At 46.0% G+C, this 21631-nt stretch overlaps 1 pseudogene; it reads right to left on the bottom strand.

Annotated features, from left to right (window-relative positions):
- Positions 1-1901: 1901 nt before the first annotated feature.
- On the bottom strand, positions 1902-15947 carry LOC115662295 (uncharacterized; annotated as a pseudogene).
- Positions 15948-21631: the final 5684 nt, after the last annotated feature.

Below are 21631 nucleotides of genomic sequence, written 5' to 3'. Positions count from 1 at the left end.
AATTTATATTATATATGATTGACTCCGATGCATGATGAACAAACATTTTGCTCTCATTCTAATAGGAGTTACATGGCTTATATCCTCTACTTCATGATCGTTTGTAGATCCGCAAGCTCCTATGCCGAATTAATCAAATCGTGCAAGTTAGATGAATTACAATGGTTGGTGTTATTTTTATGCCAAATGAATTATGATGTCTTTTCTTTTTTTTATCTACAAAGCCCGGGACCTTTCCATTTTAGTGTTGAGCAATATATATATTTCAAAAGATAAATCGAATTGATTTTATTATTTGCCAAAACCCCATATAATAAGAAAAATATATGGACGACAAAAGTGACAAGTTATAAAGTATGTGTCAATGAACATGTATTCTTGCGTCACTTCTTGGTCTGTTGCCTCTCATCTCCTACAAAATTGCTTGCGACTATGACCTGCTCGCGGGAAGTGGCCACTACAAAATGCCGAGATTTCCAAATCGGTGAAGCGGATCGAAGAACTCAAGCATCGAACAAGAGGCTGAGGCGCGAGCTGGTGGCATATGGAGCTTCAAAATTGCTTGTGACTAGTGGCTAGAACATTATGTAATTACTTAAGATTCAAGAAACTGGGTTTGTGCTCTTGAGGACCTGTACGGAGGAGTAAGAACAGGTTCATAGCATGTCATTTTCGCAATGACAATCAATATTTTTTGAATTCAGAGATTAATGCGGCGTGCATTTAGAATAGGGATGATTGGTTTCCGGTTCGGTCCGGTTCCAAGGTGGAAGCAGGAACTAGACTAGGAGAATTGATTCCTAAAATTAGGAACCGGGCACCAGTCTGGTTGGTCCTAGAACCGGGAACCAGACCGGACCACCGGTCTTGTCCAATGGAGCCGATCACACTTTTTTCCACTACTTGATGCCATCTTTTCGTGTTGAATTAAGTTATATGTATGCAATGATCCTCAAATTGAAAAAAACGGATAAAAAAATGTGCTTCACTTAGGATTTAGTTCACATTTTACTAGTTTTTTGAAGAAATAAAAAAAATTAAAAAAAGTATAGGTAGTCAGTCCGGTTCGGTCAGTCCTGTTCGGTTCCGGTCTGATTCCCTTTGGAACCGGGAATCGGATTGTCCGAACACCGGTTCCACTTTTAAGAACCGTGAACCGGACTGACATTCTCGGGAAACAGACCAAACTGGCCGGTTTGGTCTGGTCCGGTCCGGTCCCAGTTTGGGCAGTCCGTTTTGCGCACTCCTAATCTAGAGCATTATATTTTGAATTCTTATATAACAAATGGCAGTGTTAGTTCTTTGAGCAAGTAATGAGATAGGGGACTGTCCCTCACATGTCATAGAATTTGTAAGATGAAGTCGCAGTGGCTTGTGAACCGAACGTCAGTCAAGCAAGGATATTGGGAAACTTGGATTGTCCATATTAATATCGCTGAGAGATAGGACTAGTGCGTATACCACTCATATATCCGTCAGGAATCGAAAGAAGCATAAAGTGTTTTAGGAGACAGATTCGGCTGATACATTTGTCATTGATCTTTTGTTGATCTAATGGGGTTTGCTGATTGGTAGGACCAGACTTGGTAGGCCGGCCGGTAGCAGTAGGTTTGAGTTTGAGCATGAAGTTGCCAAGGACGTCTTTCAGACGAGGTTCACGCCCTGCTGGCAGATCTTGTACGTGAAGACTTCTCTAGTACTAGTTCTTTGCCTGCTCCAAACTTGGATGAACCTGACTTCAAGAACTCTGCGACTGTATATTTAAGATTATGGTCGACCCCGATGATCCAAAACAAGCACGCGATAAGTACAGCAATAGAAGACACGGGGAAAAAGATCATCGCCCATGCAGTTCTCCTGGATTAGTTTGTTGAGGACAGCCTCTGCGTCTCCATCCTTTATCAAGCTCTGAGATTCTCGAAGAGTTCTGGAAGATGAACGCTGGTGAGCTTCGTCCTCTTGGATTTAGGCCGCAAGCCTTCTCTGCATGGTGTTCGTCAATGGTTTCATCCCCCATTCTTCTGGAGATCCTTCTCGATGTCGATCATGTCCCGAGGTAATTCAATACTCCGAAAGAGTTGCTTCAGATCGTCATCTACTTTTATGGGCACTTTCGGATCATTCGGGTCGGCAATATCCTCCTGAGAGTCGAAGTTCGATAGGAGCCATACTTGACCAGCAGTTTTCAAGGCCTGTATATATTTGTATATTTGTCTAAGAAATCAAGACGCATAACAAAGAACTCCATGTGTCGTTCCCCAGGCCACAAAAATACGAAAATCTTATACTTTAACCCTCATTCTCTACTAAACCCTTAACCAGTGACCATCCCAATCACAATTTATATAGAAACTAAAATTAAAAGACAATAGAGACCCAGCACATCGATTCAGATTATGATGAAAGTCTCTTCATGAAACCAATATTGCTGATAATGGTAGACATCAACTATTACCACAACGATAGGAAGTTTAGATAAAGCATGAAACATCTATTTCACCCTTTTGGTGATTGTGTTCTGATGTAGCATATGTGTGTTATTGGGTCCAATAGTCAACTAGAACAACTATCCAATCAGTTTCAGGTGGCAAAAATGACATGGCAGGAACTCCAAGCTTCATTCAGCAGTCATTTAATTTGTTACCCTGTAAATATGAAACGTAATAGGAAATGCCAAAAATGAATCGTAAACCCCAGCAACAATCAAGTAGCAACTATAACGACTACACGGTAATCTCAAGAAGATATTTCAAGCCCCTTAAGAAAGCCATCATGCGCTAGCCTAGCTAGCTAACTTCAGCATGCGGCTGATATCTTAGTCGTTTAATTAAAATGAAGAAAAACAAAATCGAGTCATAATGAGGGAAGGAGAACGCAATCAGCAAGTCGATGTGCCTGTAAGTCCTCGATCACAGTTGGGAATGCATCCTTAAGGTCAATGACAGCAACTTCCACCATGTGGCTTCTTATCAACTTCAGTAACTGATTCTTGTCCTTCACATCGTGCTTTGACTGGAGCAATTCCAAAACCAAAACCAAACTATCACCTCAAGAAAAGACGGTAGATATTTATACAACAGAGGAGCTTCCCAGGAAAGTGGAGTGTACCTTATAAGAAAACCACTGGCCATCGTAGTGTACTTTTGGGTTACTGGCCAAACTATCAAAGATAGCTTTTTTGGAAAGCATATTGTCACGCCCCGCACCCTACAAGCGCGCGGTCATCCCTCGATGGTCGATCATTGAACGCGACGTCTCAGGACGCGTCGCCGACCCAAACGAAACATCCAACAATAAAGGCAAGCGGAAGCGAAACTAATTAACTCAGACAATAAACAATGACAAAGGGATAGTACGAAACAATAATTGCATACCAACATAAAGTAGTCACTATACAAAACGATAACTCGGGCTACCAATTTAGAACCACAGTTTTCAAAAGGGGGCGGTGGTTGACAAGCTTATCTCCTCTACAAAAGGTACTCAAAAGACAGGGTAAATGATCTATTCTTCAATCCCTGTGGTGCTCTGGCGGCATCTCCGAATCGATTACGGTCGCGGATCTGAAATGGTTATATAATAACCGTGAGAACGAGTCTCAATAAGCAACCCCCTAAACCCCACGTAGGCCAATGCGTACCCAGACAAGTCAGACATGCAATCTACCCCATAACATATAAAAATTCGCATCATTGTACTTACCTCGCCATCAAGTCCATGCCAACTCTACACGTTAGTCGTCACGTGATAAGGCAATAATAGTAATTAAATAACACATCACAAATCGCTCAAACACCAACCATGCTTTCACTCAATCACTCCAACTAATTCAACCAGTCAATTCAATCACACTCAATTCGCATGCGTGGCCGAGCAACTTTCTCACGACCTCCCGGGTCCTTTCACACGGCCGCGTCAACACGCCTCGGGCCAGCCATCGAGATCAAGCCGGGCTCGGTCCGCGTAACCACGCCTCAGGACATTTCTCTCGACCCGCGTAACCACGCCTCGGGTCATTACTTGCCTTTCTAGCCACACCCGCGTAACCACGCCTCAAGTTGGCAGCCCTCAGATCAAGCCGGGCTCAGTCCCGCGTAACCACGCCTCAGGACATTTCTTTCGACCCGCGTAACCACGCCTCAGGTCATTACTTGCCTTTCTAGCCACACCCGCGTAACCACGCCTCAGGTTGGCAGCCCTCAGATCAAGCCGGGCTCAGTCCCGCGTAATCACGCCTCAGGACATTTCTCTCATGCACATGCACCACCACACAATCTGTCATCTAACACGTCGTACATTTCACAATCAAATTACCAAGCTCACACCAATGTCAATCTGACACACTCTAACAACCAATTTAATTCACACTCCCCGCGTCAGTCCACCAACCCGACATTCATGTCGGCACATTCAAATAATCCAATTCACCCACAAGCGCCACGACAATTCAGTCAGGTATGTTTATCTCAGTCAATCACTAAATCAGCCGCACAATTATCGCCACAATAATTCACCAATTAAGCGCAATCAGTCTAATTAGCCCACACCTAATTAAATTCCTAAGCTGGTACTAAATTTCACCCTAAACAAGTCTAAAAATACCCAAAGTACTAGGTAGGGTTTAGGAAGTCACTTACCTAAGTTTGGCTCGGGAAAAGTCGGCTCAGGCCCAAAATGTCCCGGGTGAACGATCTCGGACCGGGCGCGGGCGCGGGCCAACAGCGCGGTGGCCGGCCAATGCGGGCACAATGGCCGATCGGCGTGCTCGCTCGCGCGCGAGCGATGGCCGTGCGGCGTGCCAAGGGGCGCACGGGCGAACGGACGGGCGACAGCGCCTGGTCGGACGGGCGACGCGCCGGTCGACGGGCACGGCGCCGGCGAGCTCGGCCATGGGCACGAGCACGGCACGGGCGCGGGAACGGGCACGGCGACGGGCGCGCGGCTTGGTCGCGTGGGCGACGAGCCGGCTACGGCCCGGGCCGGCTAGTCGGGGCTGGCTGGGCCGGCCGGGCGAGACCGGGCGGCGACTTAGCACGCGGCGGCGACGAGCTGAACAGGGGAGAAAGAGAGTGAGCCGGGGGTGAGGGTGAGGAGAGAGGGATCGGGGCGAGGGGGAGAGATGGCGGACCGGCGGTGAGCCGGCCGGGCGAGCCGGGCGATGGAGGAGCCGGCCGGCGAGCAGCAACGACGGGGACGGTTGGGCGACGCGGCGGCGACTCGCAGCTAGCGGCGGTGGACGGCACGGAACGGGACGAGCTCGGGGATCGGCGAGCTCCCGTGTGCGCGAACAAACGAGCGGCGAAGGCGACGGGCCGAGCTCCCGTGGCGGCGAGCCGGACGGCAGAGCGGAGCAAGGCGGCCAGGCCGGGCACGACGGGCCGAGACAGCAGTAGCGGCGAGCCGAGCCGCGCGCTGGGAAGGAAGGGAGGCGGCGTCGGGCGGGGCTTCCGGCGACGCGCAAGAGGAAGGGCGGCAAGGCGCGCTCGCGGTCAAAGCGGGCTCGGTCGGCGGTCGGCCAGGCGAAAGCGGGAGCGGGCGAAGCGTAACTGACGCCGCCGGTGAAGAACAAGGAAAAGAAAGAAGAGGAAAAGAGAAGAAGGAAGAGAGAAGGGAGGAGTGAGAAGAAGTGTGTCGGGGGGGTTGGTCTGCATGGCATGGGCTGAGGGGACGCTGCATGGGGAAGACGTGCGCGCAGAGGAGGAAAGAGAGAGGGAAAGAAGGAGAGAGAGAGAGAGAGAGAGAGAGAGAGAGAGAGAGAGAGAGAGAGAGAGAGAGAGAGAGAGAGAGAAAGAACAGACGTGATGATGGAGGGGGGTGAACGTGCGCGGAGGGGACGTGCTCAGCGCGGCAGAGGGAGGAGAGAGAGAGAGAGAGAGACTCAAAGTCAAACCTCTCACTCGAGTGCGATCCAACGGACACGGTTCAAACCCGAAAACGATCTAACGGTCCCCTATAATCCTAATTAATAATATAGAAAAATGGCCAAAATAAAATATGCCGAAACACACCACGAGGAGGTCTACCACCCAAATCCGCACCCGGTCAAAAATCCACTTTTCACATACTCCGGTAATACCGACGCCGGCCACAATAATATCGACACCGTCCAATTAAATTCGTCCCGGAACTCCGAGAAATTCGACACCAAAGTTTGGGCTCTAAATAACGGCCAAATTCGATCGAGTGCGATTCTAGCGAAATCTCTAATTTAAAAATAATAAAAACCCAGGAATGATCAGTTCCGGGTGAGATTTTATTATAAGCGCACTGACGAATTATACGTTTTATAAATCCCAAAAATGGGCCAAAATTCGGAATGTCACAACTCTTCCCCCCTTACAAAAATTTCGTCCTCGAAATTTACAATCCAACCCAACTATTCAAATAAATGGGGGTATTGGTGTCGCATCAACTCTTCGCTTTCCCACGTCGCACCTTCGTTTCCATGGTGCTCCCAAATCACCTTAACCATCGGAATTTTCTTGTTCCGCAGCATTCTTTCTATTCTGTCCTCGATCCGAACTGGCTTTTCCACATACGACACTCTGTCGTCCATTTCTATCTCTTCGTAGTTCAGCACGTGGGTCGGGTCCGGTTCATACTTTCTTAACATTGACACATGAAATACGTTGTGCACTTGAGACAAATTTGGTGGTAGCGCGAGACGATAGGCCAAGGTACCAATTCTCTCTAAGACCTCGAATGGGCCCACGTATCTCGGGCTCAACTTCCCTTTCTTACCAAACCGAGATAATCCTCTCATAGGCGATACCTTGAGGAAAACGTGGTCCCCCACTTGAAATTCCAAAGGTCTACGTCTCCGGTCCGCATAATTCTTTTGGCGGCTCTGAGCGGTCTTATGCCTATCGCGAATTACCTTGACTGTTTCGACTGATTGCTGAACCAACTCGGGACCTGTGATGCTTCTCTCACCAACTTCATCCCAACAAACCGGTGTTCTGCAAGCCCTGCCATAGAGTGCCTCGAATGGTGCCATTCTGATACTTTGCTGGTAGCTATTGTTGTAGGCGAATTCCACCAAATGTAGCTGTTCCTCCCAACCACCTTTAAAATCCAAAACACATGCTCGTAGCATGTCTTTCAAGGTCTGAATTGTTCTTTCAGACTGGCCATCCGTCTGGGGATGATAGGCCGTGCTAAACTGTAACTTCATTCCTAATGCCGCATGAAGGCTTTTCCAAAAAGCGACAGTAAATTTAGGATCCCGGTCTGAAGTGATTATCACTGGCACTCCGTGCAGACGAACTATTTGTCGCACGTAAATCTCGGCATACCTTTCCAAGGCGAAATCCTTTCGTACAGGTAGAAAATGCGCTGACTTTATCAATCGGTCGACTACCACCCAAATCGAATCATGACCCCTTTGACTTCTCGGTAATCCCATTACAAAATCCATCGTGATGTGTTCCCATTTCCACTCGGGAATTTCCAATGGCTGCAACATTCCACCCGGCTTACAATGTTGTGCCTTCACTTGCTGACATGTTAAACACTTGGCCACGTGCTTAGCTACGTCCACTTTCATGCCGTTCCACCAATAATGCTGGCGCAAGTTCTGATACATTTTCGTATTACCCGGGTGAATACTCGTAATTGCTACGGTGTGCTTCGAGACAAAATCTCTTCCTTCGCTTAGTATCACTGGTACACATAACCGTCCACGGAACTTTAGAATTCCATCCTCGGATACCTGAAAATCCGATTTCCTTTTTGTGGCATCCATACTCAAAATCTTCTGAGTCTTCGGGTCCGTCGATTGTAAAGCCTTAATCTTAGTCTGTATTTCTGGTTCAATCCTCAACGCTGCAAGTAGACTCGAGACATGACTCCACTTCGAACTTAAATTCCGAATCTCGAACTCCCTCCAACAGAGTCCACTCCTTGACCATCATATGCGCGATGCTCGATTTCCGACTCGGTGCATCCGCTACCTTATTAGCTTTTCCAGGGTGATACATAATCTCGCAATGTCGTAATCCTTAAGGAGTTCCATCCAACGGCGCTGTCTCATATTTAATTCCTTTTGGGAGAACAAGTACCTTAAACTTTGATGGTCCGTATAAATCTGAAATTTCTCCCCACACAGTAGTGTCTCCAAATCTTAAGAGCGAAAATAATCGCGGCCAATTCTAAGTCATGCGTCGGATAGTTCTGCTCGTGTGGCCTCAACTGTCGCGATGCGTATGCCACTACTTTCCCGTGTTGCATTAGCACGCATCCCAATCCTCTTAATGACGCGTCACTGTAAATCTCATATCCTCCCGGGCCTGACGGGATCGTTAACACCGGCGCGGTCGTCAATCTCTGTTTTAATTCTCGGAAGCTCCTTTCGCACTTGTCCGTCCATTCAAACCTCGTCTCCTTCTTTAGCAACCGCGTCAACGGCGTCGCTAATGCCGAAAACTTCTCCACGAAGCGTCTATAATAACCTGCTAGTCCGAGGAAGCTCCGAACCTCGGTTACTGTTGTCGGTCTCGGCCAATTCGTGACGGCTTCAACCTTTGTCGGGTCCACCGCAATTCCTTCCCCGGATATCACATGTCCTAAGAACGCCACTTGGTGAAGCCAGAATTCGCACTTACTGAACTTAGCGTAGAGTGCGTGTTCTCTTAAGGTCCGTAGAACCTCTTCCAAATGTACCTCGTGCTCGGCGGAACTCTTTGAATACACCAGAATATCATCTATGAACACGATCACGAACTGATCTAAAAATTCCTTGAATACCCGATTCATTAAATCCATAAAGGCTGCAGGGGCGTTCGTCAGTCCAAACGGCATTACCGTAAACTCATAGTGTCCATACCTCGTCCTAAATGCCGACTTCGGCACGTCTTCCTTCTTGATCCTCAATTGGTGATAGCCAGTCCTCAGATCGATTTTTGAAAACACTGACGCCCCTTGCAACTGATCAAATAGGTCATCAATCCTTGGCAACGGGTACTTATTCTTAATGGTCACCTGGTTCAGTTGTCTGTAGTCAATGCACAATCTCAATGATCCATCCTTTTTCCTTACGAATAATACTGGCGCTCCCCATGGAGACGCACTAGGGCGAATGAAGCCTTTGTCAAACAACTCTTGCATTTGGACCTTCAATTCCTTCAATTCCGACAGTGACATCCTATAAGGCGCTTTCGAGATCGGTTCCGTCCCTGGGGCTAACTCAATCGCGAACTCCACTTCTCTATCAGGTGGCAATCCCGGCAATTCCTGAGAAAAGACATCGGGAAAGTTGTACACCATGGCTATGCCTTCTAGCCTCGGCTCTCCAGCCGTCGAATCGATTACATTTGCCAGAAATCCTTGGCACCCTTCATCCAACAGCTTTGTTACCTCGAGCGACGAAATCCAGGGATTGAGGTTCCTCCTCGGTTTCCCACAAACTCAAATCTAGGATGTCCATGGATTAAACCGGATCACCCCGCTACTACATCCATAACATACTCTGTTTGACTAGCCACCCATACCGACAATCACATCGAAGTCATGCATACATAATACCGCCAAATCTATCCTTCCTTCTCTATCGCCAATCACTATTTTACAATCGGGACACCCAAACGTAATCAACACTTTATCATTCAGCGGAGTAGTCACACACAGCATAACATCAAGCAATTTTGGCTCAATCCCAGATAATTCAACGAACTGCTCAGATATAAATGAATGCAATGCCCCCGGATTAAACAAGGCATAAGCAGCATGATCACAGAGAGAGACCGTACCTGTGACCACGCCAGGCGCGTCCTGAGCCTCCCTCCTTGCCATTGCATATACCCGTCCTTGGGCCGGCGGTCGATTCTGATTGGCCGACTGGATAGCTCTAATTTGATTTCCATTCCGGGGCGGCGGCGGCGGCAGAAGTGCAGGTGACCCGGCCTGCTTGTTGTTTGGACATTCTTTCATCTGGTGGCCCCTTCCACCACATGTAAAACATGCTCCGCCCCTATTTGGGCAAGGTCCATTCCCGTGTTTTCCACCACACAACCTACACGGGGCGTTCTGGTAACGGTTTGGCTTCCCGATATTCCTCCGAGCGGGCGGAACGAAGCGACTATTTCCCGTCATGGGTCCTTTCCCCAGTTGACGGTTGTCCCTAGCCGGGGCATACCGCGATCCAGAAGCGGCAGCTCGATCCGTCTGATCTCGCTCAATTGCCTGAGCCCTTTCATATATCTCATTGTAGCCTCTCAAGTTCAACGAGATCATCCGGATCGCGAAGGTCCTGGCTTCACCCATCCCGAACCTCCTAGCTTTGTCCATCGGGTCCTCCACCATCCCGGGGGCAAATTTGGACAGTCTTGCGAACTCGGCCTCATACTGATCTACCGATCTCTGACCTTGGCGGAGCCCCATAAATTCAGCCAATTTCTGTTCTCGGGCACTTTCCGAGAAATACTTGCCGTTGAAGGTCTCGGTAAAAACAATCCAATTCGGGGCAGTACCAGCGGGGAATACTTGACCTCTGGTGGCCCTCCACCAATCACTTGCATTATTCCTGAAGGCCGATGAGATCATAATAGCACTTTCTCTTCCTCAGCACACCCCAAAGACCTCAAAAGCTTTCTCTAGCTCTTCTACCCATCTTGGTGCAGCCTCGGGGTCGCCTCTCCCATCAAACTTCGGGGGTTTCAACCTCAGAAATTGCTCAACTAGCTTGGACATCGGCCTGGTCGCATTTACTCGCACTATACCCGGATTTCCACTAATCACATTATTCCCCTGATTTCCATTATTCCCTATGATCTCACTGGCAGCTGCAGCAACGACAGTCGCGCTCCTTTCTCCCGTCTGTCTACCCGATAATAACCCCCGCTTCCTCAAGTACCCTCCACACTTCATCCAACTGGATCCCCACAACTCCAGCTTGCGGGGTCTATACGACCTCGACCTCGACCTCTACCTCGACCTCTACCTCGACCTCGACCGCTCATCTTACCGGTCCTCACAAGGCTCACCTGCTAAATTCCACGCAGGAATTAGAAATCTAGGCCAACTATACCAGTCTAAGCCCTAGGCAGTGCATCACAACACAATTCATTAAGCAGGCAACCAACCACAACAACATCCAATCACAACCAACAGAGTTCGTGCACTTACCTCAAGTCCTGACGCACCTGCACTTCACATAATATTGCATAAAAACCACTCAGCAATCACAATCATACAGTCTGGGATACGCATGACACACAAGACTCCCTAACTGACTACCCCAAAGTCATCGCTCCTTATCACTCCAGGTTTCGACCACTTGGATCGAGCTGACCTTGCTCTGATACCAAATCAACGGGGATGTCACGCCCCCCACCCTACAAGCGCGCGGTCATCCCTCGATGGTCGATCATTGAACGCGACGTCCCAGGACGCGTCGCCGACCCAAACGAAACATCCAACAATAAAGGCAAGCGGAAGCGAAACTAATTAACCCAGACAATAAACAATGACAAAGGGATAGTACGAAACAATAATTGCATACCAACATAAAGTAGTCACTATACAAAACGATAACTCGGACTATCAATTTAGAACCACAGTTTTCAAAAGGGGGCGGTGGTTGACAAGCTTATCTCCTCTACAAAAGGTACTCAAAAGACAGGGTAAATGATCTATTCTTCAATCCCCCGTGGTGCTCTGGCGGCATCTCCGAATCGATTACGGTCGCGGATCTGAAATGGTTATATAATAACCGTGAGAACGAGTCTCAATAAGCAACCCCCTAAACCCCACGTAGGCCAATGCGTACCCGGACAAGTCGACATGCAATCTACCCCATAACATATAAAAATTCGCATCATTGTACTTACCTCGCCATCAAGTCCATGCCAACTCTACACGTTAGTCGTCACGTGATAAGGCAATAATAGTAATTAAATAACACATCACAAATCGCTCAAACACCAACCATGCTTTCACTCAATCACTCCAACTAATTCAACCAACAATTCAATCACACTCACTCGCATGCGTGGCCGAGCAACTTTCTCACGACCTCCCGTGTCCTTTCACACGGCCCGCGTCAACACGCCTCAAGCCAGCCCCCTCGATCAAGCCGGCTCGGGCCCCGCGTAACCACGCCTCAGGACATTTCTCTTTCGACCCGCGTAACCACGCCTCAGGTCATTACTTGCCTTTCTAGCCACACCCGCGTAACCACGCCTCAGGTTGGCAGCCCTCAGATCAAGCCGGGCTCAGTCCCGCGTAACCACGCCTCAGGACATTTCTTTCGACCCGCGTAACCACGCCTCAGGTCATTACTTGCCTTTCTAGCCACACCCGCGTAACCACGCCTCAGGTTGGCAGCCCTCAGATCAAGCCGGGCTCAGTCCCGCGTAATCACGCCTCAGGACATTTCTCTCATGCACATGCACCACCACACAATCTGTCATCTAACACGTCGTACATTTCACAATCAAATTACCAAGCTCACACCAATGTCAATCTGACACACTCTAACAACCAATTTAATTCACACTCCCCGCGTCAGTCCACCAACCCAACATTCATGTCGGCACATTCAAATAATCCAATTCACCCACAAGCGCCACGACAATTCAATCGAGCATGTTTATCTCGCTCAATCACTAAATCAGCCCGCACAATTATCGCCACAATAATTCACCAATTAAGCGCAATCAGTCTAATTAGCCCACACCTAATTAAATTCCTAAGCCGGTACTAAATTTCACCCTAAACAAGTCTAAAAATACCCAAAGTACTAGGTAGGGTTTAGGAAGTCACTTACCTAAGTTTGGCCCGGAAAAAGTCGGCTCGGGCCCAAAATGGCCCGGGTGAATAGCATCTGACCGGGCGCTGGCGCGGGCCAACAGCGCGGTGGCCGGCCAATGCGGGCACAATGACCGACGGCGTGCCTGGCGCTGCGGGCGCGATGGCCGTGCGGCGTGCCAAGGGGTGCACGGGGCGAACGGACGGCGACGCGCCCGGGTCGGACGGGCGACGCGCCTGGTCGGACGGGCACGGGGCGCGGCGAGCTCGGCTACGAGCGCTCGGCCATGGGCACGTGCACGAGCACGGGCGCGGGAACGGGCACGGCGACGGGCGCTCGGCTTGGTCGCGCTGGGCGACGAGCTTGCCGGCACGGCTGGCTGGGCCGAGGTTTGGCCGGGCTGGCCGGCCGGGGCGGGCGGCGACCGCGGCGACGGCGACGCGGCGACGACGAGCCGAACAGGGGAGAAAGAGAGTGAGCCTGGGGGGTGAGGTGAGGGAGAGAGGGATCGGGCCGAAGGGGGAGAGATGGCGGACCTAGGCGGTGAGTGGCCGGCGAGCCGGGCGATGGAGGAGCTACGGCCCCAGCGAAAGAACGACGGGGACGGGCCGGCGACGCGGCGGCGACTCGCAGCTAGCCAGCGGTGGACGGCACGGAACGGACGAGCTCGACGGATCGGGCGAGCTCCCAGTGCGCTAACAAACGAGCGGCGAAGGCGACGGCCGAGCTCCGCGGCGGCAAGCCGGACGGCAGAGCGGAGCAAGGCGGCCGAGGCCGGGCGCGACGGGCCGAGACAGCGGTGCGGCGAGCCGAGCTCGCGCGCTTGGGAAGGAAGGGAGGCGGCGTCTGGGCGGGGCTTCCGGGCACGCGGCGGCGCGAGGAAGACGGCGGCGGCGCTCGGCGGTCGGGCGGGCTTGGGCGGCAGCTTACGGGCGGGCGAAAGGTGAGCGGGGCGGCGCAACTGGGACCGCCGCCTGTGAAGAACAAGGAAAAGAAAGAAAAGGAAAAGAGAAGAAGGAAGAGAGAAGGGAGTGAGAAGAAGTGTGTCAGGGGGGGTTGGTCTGCATGGCATGGGCTGAGGGGACGCTGCATGGGGAAGACGTGCGCGCAGAGGAGGAAAGAGAGAGGGAAAGAAGGAGAGAGAGAGAGAGAGAGAGAGAGAGAGAGAGAGAGAGAGAGAGAGAGAGAGAGAGAGAGAGAACAGACGTGATGATGAGGGGGGTGAACGTGCGCGGAGGGGACGTGCTCAGCGCGGCAGAGGGAGGAAAGAGAGAGAGAGAGAGAGAGAGAGACTCAAAGTCAAACCTCTCACTCGAGTGCGATCCAACGGACACGGTTCAAACCCGAAAACGATCTAACGGTCCCCTATAATCCTAATTAATAATATAAGAAAATGGCCAAAATAAAATATGCCGAAACACACCACGAGGGAGGTCTACCAGTCCAAATCCGCACCCGGTCAAAAATCAACTTTTCACATACTCCGGGTAATACCGACGCTGGCCACAATAATATCGATACCGTCCAATTAAATTCGTCCCGGAACTCCGAGAAATTCGACACCAAAGTTTAGGCTCTAAATAACGGCCAAATTCGATCGAGTGCGATTCTAGCGAAATCTCTAATTTAAAAATAATAAAAACCCAGGAATGATCAGTTCCGGGTGAGATTTTATTATAAGCGCACTGACGAATTATACGTTTTATAAATCCCAAAAATGAGCCAAAATTCGGAATGTCACACATATCGACATAACATGCTTCATTTAACTGCTCTGGTGTAAGCGCCAGCTTTATCTGGAGACTTTCAATTCAATAAATGAAGGCCATTCAGATAATATCTTTTAGTTCTCTGATCTAAGCATGGAGTGATAATGTTTTGCCAAACTTGACATGGTGATTATGGAGGGAGATGGGATACAGCAAGGAAAGAAATGAAGGGGGCACACATAAAAAATTAACAAAAAACAGTATAGCAAATAGAGAATTAGAAGAGAGAGATTGATGCTGTTGATAGGTGCAAGGATTTCTGGTGCAACAAATGCAATCTCATTTGGAATGTCAAGACTCAAACATCTGTAAGTACGCGCAGCAGGTGAAAAAGCTGCTTGTCAATTATTCCATTATTAAACCGTGACAACTTTGGAAGACTTCCTCCATTCAATGAGATGGCACTCGAGAAAGGTGCTCAGTTTACCCGTGGCTGTTGTTTGACTCCGGAATTACTAAAGATTTTGCGCAAGTCCTCTATCATAACGAAAAAATTCACTGCTCCAGAAAAATCATGAACCTTGCTGGAAAGCAACATTCATTAATCGATTAGTATGTAATATCACAACTTTTGAGGAAGATTCAACCCATTCTCCAATTCAACACTTGATGAACATTTGACTCCGACTATTGACGAATCCCATCATGCATACAGGAAGGAAAGCGAAGTATGACAAGTGACGGCAACATAAGTTCGAGCCTTGGCGGCGAGGGAGGTCGACGGAGGATTCGAGGTGTGGAGGGTGGCGGGGGGAAAGAGGGCGGAGATCCACACATGCAAATCCCATAGCAAGAAAAGTTGTTCCTTAACCCTTTCCTAACCTAGAACTAGAAAAGTGGCTATCTTGAGTAATTAGGAGTAGACTTGATTTTCTTTTTTGTAATGCAGAAATGATCTTATAATAGTTAAAACATAAGGCCTTTTTATTAGAGGAATTATAATTGTTATATCATTAATTTTCACATTTTTAATCATCTTAATAAATAACACTACCACCACTATATCAACAATTTACACAAAAGAGATTTCAATCATTAGTATTGAATAAACATAGTTAATATAACTATGTTGTTTTAATGTACTGACGACTAGTACAAAATATTATAAAAGTAATTTAAATAAAATATGTTTCTAAAATATTATAATAAAAACATATGATATGCTATAATAGAATTATGATTCTAAAGATGTCAAACTGTATATCGGAACTTATAACCAAAGGGAAATGAGTTATATGATGCATGGGAAATAAATTGTAGTATTTCTTTTTATTATTATATCTATTATGGTAATGATTAAAATCGATAAAGGGGTATTTTGCACATTTGTTCTTATACTTTGTTTATTCCACAGGTAGTAGTTGTAAACTAAATAAATACAATTGTGAGAGACTTTTTCATTCTGCAAATCAAGCTACATAAAATTACTCCATTACCATCGATCCTTTATTATATTGCCGATCTAATAATTATTTTATTCATGTTTTATGTCATGTTAGCATTTCCCTACCTTGTAAGATCTTTGTTGATATTACGATTAAAAAACACTAAATTAAAGAGAGAAATTTCTTATTTAACCTAATTTTACGCATATGGCGACAATATGTTAATAGATCATGTCTTTTAAAATAAGACTACCTGTTTTATGCTTGATAAAAGGTACAAATATATATCAAATTAACACAAATAACAAGAATAAATCAGAAGCAAGACACATACTCGAATTGTCTTCCACATCTAATTACCAAGTTTCGAGGTTCAAATTCACTATATTTTGTGCCAGGCAATTTTCAGCTTCACTCGATTAGTAACTCAGATGTTTTTTTTTTGTGTTATTGTTTCACCTAAACGGTGAAAAATCTTTCACTGAAAAAATTGATTTGGATTTTTTTGTGAAAAAAAGCTCTTTGTCCATCTTGGACAGGAAAGTGTATAGATTGAAATTAAAGGAAAGTAAAGTGCCAATGCTGGAATTTAACGTGCAGGAACAGTAAATTTGTGGGGTGCCACCTTCTTATCTTAGATGATGTGGCAAAATCACATCATCGATTTTAAAAGACAATCCATTACATCCAATGCATTGTTTAGATATTCTTGTAGATCCTTGTTACACGGTCGCTCGAGTGCTTCCACTATCGTGGGGACAAACTATTATGTAGTAGCGTCACTTGTTGGAGGCGAGCCACCTAGTACGATGTCATCTTTAGAGTCCTTCTAGCCGATTTTCCAATCGAAATTAATGTTGTCTTCTATCCATTGAGAGCCATCATCATCGGTATTCTCTTTCATGATCAGGGATACAAGTAAATTCGCAATTCCGTTGGCTGTCACATTGCCCATGAAGCTTTACTCGATTGGCCTTCTTATGCTGACGAAATATTTAATATCTGACACTGTTTGTGCGGAGATCGCTAAGCACGGGTGAGATGCTGAAGCCAAAATGTCCCCTTTTGAACCTGTGCAATACAATGGTTGCCACTCAACATGAGGACCCAAAAAGAGGGACATTGTCTTCGATGGTGCCGTTTTGATGTCTTGGTGAGGCACATCAATTTTGTTGTTGAAGTCGGAAGAATCCTTAAGTGGATGATTTTCTCCAATTCTGATTGCCTCGCTTAGAATCAGTGTAGTGCCTCTGCCGCTTTCTTCTTTCTTAAATCGGATTTTGCACAGAACAATATGCAATTTACATACCTAAGGCGTTAAGAAATTTATGATGTTTTATCAAATAAAGCTGTGTAGATAGAACCTATATTGATTATATGAATGCATTGTAGTTAACATGGCTTTGAAAGAATTTAAAATGAGAAAAAAAAAAGATAACTAGTTTGGCTTTGAAGAATTATTCACATGATGAATACCTAGAATATAAAGGTGGCACTATTCAGATCGCTAAGGGCACGATGGTGGACGCAATATTATGAGAAAAACTCTACCATGAAAAACGCTAGAATACATTTATCATAATGGTGTATTTGTTTAGCAGAAAATAAGTGATTCGAAAAATAATCACTTGTATTGCTTTCAAATATATATGAATGGAGGAAATTTTTTTTATTGCCCACGAAAATAGTTAGGCATATGATGAAAATATTTTCTGTTGACTAATTTTTTTTAAATGATATAAGCAATATTTTTCAGAAAATGTTTTGCAAATCAATCATTTTCCACGAAACGAATGCACCCTTAGCATATTGCGGTTTCCATAACTTTCACATTTAATTTGAAAAGAAATAAATTAGCTTTCCAGATTTATTAACATGATGAAGCCTATAATACACTATGTAAAATAACGAGTTTGTTATAATGAGAAAAGTACCACCACATTTCACAGGTTTATTAGAGGCACTCACACAGTACATATACTATCATCTCCAACGGTAAAAAATTAATTACAAAGCCTAAGCTAGACGCACATTGCAATAAATTAACAAAGCTAGAACAATAGAGTTCGACTCACTTCTTGACCAAGCATGGAGCATTCGTGCGTAATCCAAGATCCTTTCTCGGCGTTTTGTCTGTCAGAAGAGGAGCCGTCTTTCACTTTAAAATTGAAGTTTTTCTTGTGACCAGCAACATTGCCATGGCGATCTTTGATGTGCGGTGGTTTTTGCCCCCTTCATGTGTCTCGAACCCGCCATTCTTTCCACGCTAGACTTCTTCATCTTGAGCTTGGTGAAGACATACAAGCTTTTTTCCACGTTCTTGTCGATGTATTCCCGTGGTTCCTTTTCATACACATCGAACTCGTGGATGAATTCAGAAAACACTAAATCCCTTTATACCCTCCGCACAAGGCAATAGGAGAAGAGTTGTTCGTCAGACGGACAAAATCAATATCCGATGGGAAGTGTATCCGCCATTCTTCCTCTCTCTCTCTCTTTTCTCTCTCAAGAACTATTCGAGACTCTTTAATTCATGACAATGATCTTACATTGCTCTCTAAATGACTTTCCTTTTTTAAGCTGGGGCAATTGTACATTTATAATATATATGTGTGAAGAGATAGTTATGAGCTTTACGAGTGCACTATCCAAATCCTTTACAGCTAGATCGGATCAAATCTAAATGATCCTCAGATACGTGAAAGCAATCTTTATGTTTAAGTTATTAAAGTTCGTGTTTAATTTAGTAGTTAAGTCAAGCTATTTTCATGTTGGGATCCATTTGTTTTGGCTAACTAACTAAATAAAATTAACTAAATCGATGATGAGGAGAGCCAATTGCAGTAGGAGATAATGCATGTCATTATATCCCCAAAGTTGTGCGCGGATGGATCATCCCCATCGTTGAACAAGGGGTCCATCTGCCTCGAGCACCGCTCAACCGTTCGTCCTTCTCCAAAAAATCAACTCACTACGTTTCAATTTTGCTAAATCGTTTCAATTTTGCTAACAAATTTACCGACTTAGATTATATTTAGAATAATGGTTTAGGGAACTTTGCATTTGCATGATAATAATTGATATTTAGAATAATGGTTTCACTCATACTTGTGCTTAGTTTATATTTAGAATAATGGTTTCATAGTGCAAAATAAATATAAGGCCGTGCTATTTCAACACCATTTTCCCTAAAACATTAGTACATAGAGTATTATCTTTACCTTGATTACATGTAATAATTAGCTATTGACAAGAAAATTGTGGCAATTGAAATCACATTATAAGAAAACACATTCAAACCATTTGCAAATACATTTCTTTGACAATTCTAAATGCATCCGAATTTCCATATTCAAAGGAGTTTCCTTACTTATCCTAATGTTTTTATTTGGGGTAATACCGTCCATTCAGAGTAGCAGGGAGTGTCTCAAGCTATATTTGGGTGAAAAAAGCGCGAGCTGTTCTTTATTCTCTTCGCTCATGAAATCTCTAAAATAGGTTGACCGAAGTGTACAGTGTATCTATAAATATGAAAGATCGAGGAATAATAAACAATGTTGCATAAACCTTCATTAAAGTTCCACATACATGAAAACAAAGAATGTCCACGTGGGCATCCTTTATTAAGGATGTGCAGGATATTGGTGTGTCAATTACATTATGCTACTGGCATATAGAAAAACCAAGATTTAAGTGCATAAAACCAACGATAACCTGTGATCGGTTCTAATCTTATCTCTTCAATAATTTCAGATAGAGTTTTGGCGAGGTATCCATTTATTTATCACGATCAAAAGTCACTTCTATTTAAGTGCATCAACATCGCCTGTCTAAGCCCTAAAAAATCACATTCCTGCGCAGATTAATTAGTAGTACTTCGAAGTATGGAGAGTTCTTGAGAGAAGAGAGATGGAGAGAAAGAAAATAAAACTGTCGCGACCGACTTCCGACTTTTTTTTTTTTTGGCATCATCAAAAAAAGGGTCTTGCCTGGTACGCGCTAAGTTTAGGTTTGAGACTTAACTCGGGCTCTCCCAAGCCCATACCATATCGCGACTTAGGGTTTAAGTTTTTAACCTGCATGTAATTTTTATCTTGAAGTCGCCACTAATCAATTTGGGGTAGGTCAATTAGAAACCTAAGTAAGGTGATGGGAGAATCACCCTACTCCTACGAACTAGAGATTAAATGAGTTCGGGGACTTGGTTATACTAGTTGGATAACTAATGCCCTTTCGGTACCTTTTTACCTTGTTCATTTCTGAAAATATTTGTCAGGCAATTTGGATTGATTTTAGGACTTTTCTCCTAACATGTAAGGTGATCAAACGAGTACACAATTATAACTAATTAGCAATCAAGACAGATATGCAGCCTAAGGTTCTAGCCCTAACTAAGGCAGACAACATTCAAAACATAACAATTTATGCAATTATATTCTAATTAAAACATTCAGATATATCACATAATTTAAAAAAAATATCATACAATACTATGTCTAAATTATATCCTAATTTTAAAAGAAAATAAAAAAATTTCGACTTTTTTTTAAAAATATTTTTAAATAATAATAATAATATTATATTAAAAATCGGGTCTGGTCGGCAGATCCGGGTCGGTCGAATCCGACTCGGGTCAATGGATCCAACCCAAAGCGTTGACTCGGGTCGGATCGATTGATCCGAGTCGGTCGGAACCGACCCGGGTCAACGGATCTGACCCAGGGCATTGACTCGGGTCGGATCGGCTGATCCGGGTCGGGTTGATCCCGCGTGCACAGGCACACGGGGACGCCGGCGGAGCCAAAAATCAGCCTCTCGCCGGCCGACCCAGACCGGCGCCGGCCTTCTCCCTCCGATCTTCCGAGGTTGCTGCGTCCTGTCATTCCCGCTCTTAAATCATTCTCTGCTTGCTTCAGTCCCTATTGCCGCTGCCGCCTCCTCCTCCGCTCGATCACCGCCGCCGCCTCCTCCTTCACTAGGTCGCCGCCGTCTCCTCAGCGTAAGTTTCTCCCTCTCATCTCCTGAGGAGGTTGCTGCATTTTGTCATTCCCGCTCTTTTCATGATCTCTCCTTCTCTACTTGCTCCCGTCCTTATCGTCGTCGCCACCTCCTTCTCCGCCCGATCGCCGCCGCCGCTTCCTCCACTACTAGGTGGCCGTCGTCTCCTCAGCGTAAGTTTCTCCTTCTCATATCCGGAGGAGGTTGCTGCGTCTTTTCACTTTTCATGATTTCTCCTTCTCTGCTTGCTCCAGTCCCTATCGCCGCTGTCGCCTCCTCCTTCGCCCGATTGCCGCCACCACCTCCTCCTCCGCTAGGTTGCCGCCGTCTCTTCAACATAAGTTTCTCCCTTTCATCTCCAAGGAGGTTGTTGCGTCCTATCTCTTTTCATGATTTCTTCTTCTCTGCTTGCTCCAGTCCCTGTCGCTGCCACCGCCTCCTTCTTTGTTCGATCGCCGAAAAATGAGTGAAAGCACATTTGGTAATTTTTAGGGTTTTATCAACATAGTGTCCCAAATAAAGAAAGAGATTGAGATCTCAGCTGGTACATCAGCTCTTTCTCTCATCAGATTGAAGGTAGCTGCATTTATTAATGAGGGCATTAGAGTATTCAATTGTGAATGTTATTTGGTAATTTTCCTTAATCGTGTAGGGATACGAGACAAGACTGAAGTTGGTCATCCCAAGTGCTGAGACGGTGGACAACAAAATAGAGCAAGTAGGGCCTGAGGATT

The sequence above is a fragment of the Syzygium oleosum genome, unplaced genomic scaffold, assembly GCF_021117445.2.
Source record: "Syzygium oleosum isolate NSW1041296 unplaced genomic scaffold, Sole_v2.1 Sole_v2.47, whole genome shotgun sequence".
Classification (NCBI taxonomy): domain Eukaryota; kingdom Viridiplantae; phylum Streptophyta; class Magnoliopsida; order Myrtales; family Myrtaceae; genus Syzygium; species Syzygium oleosum.
The sequence above is the reverse complement of the archived record's forward strand: the minus strand, read 5'-3'. Positions and strand labels throughout refer to the sequence as shown.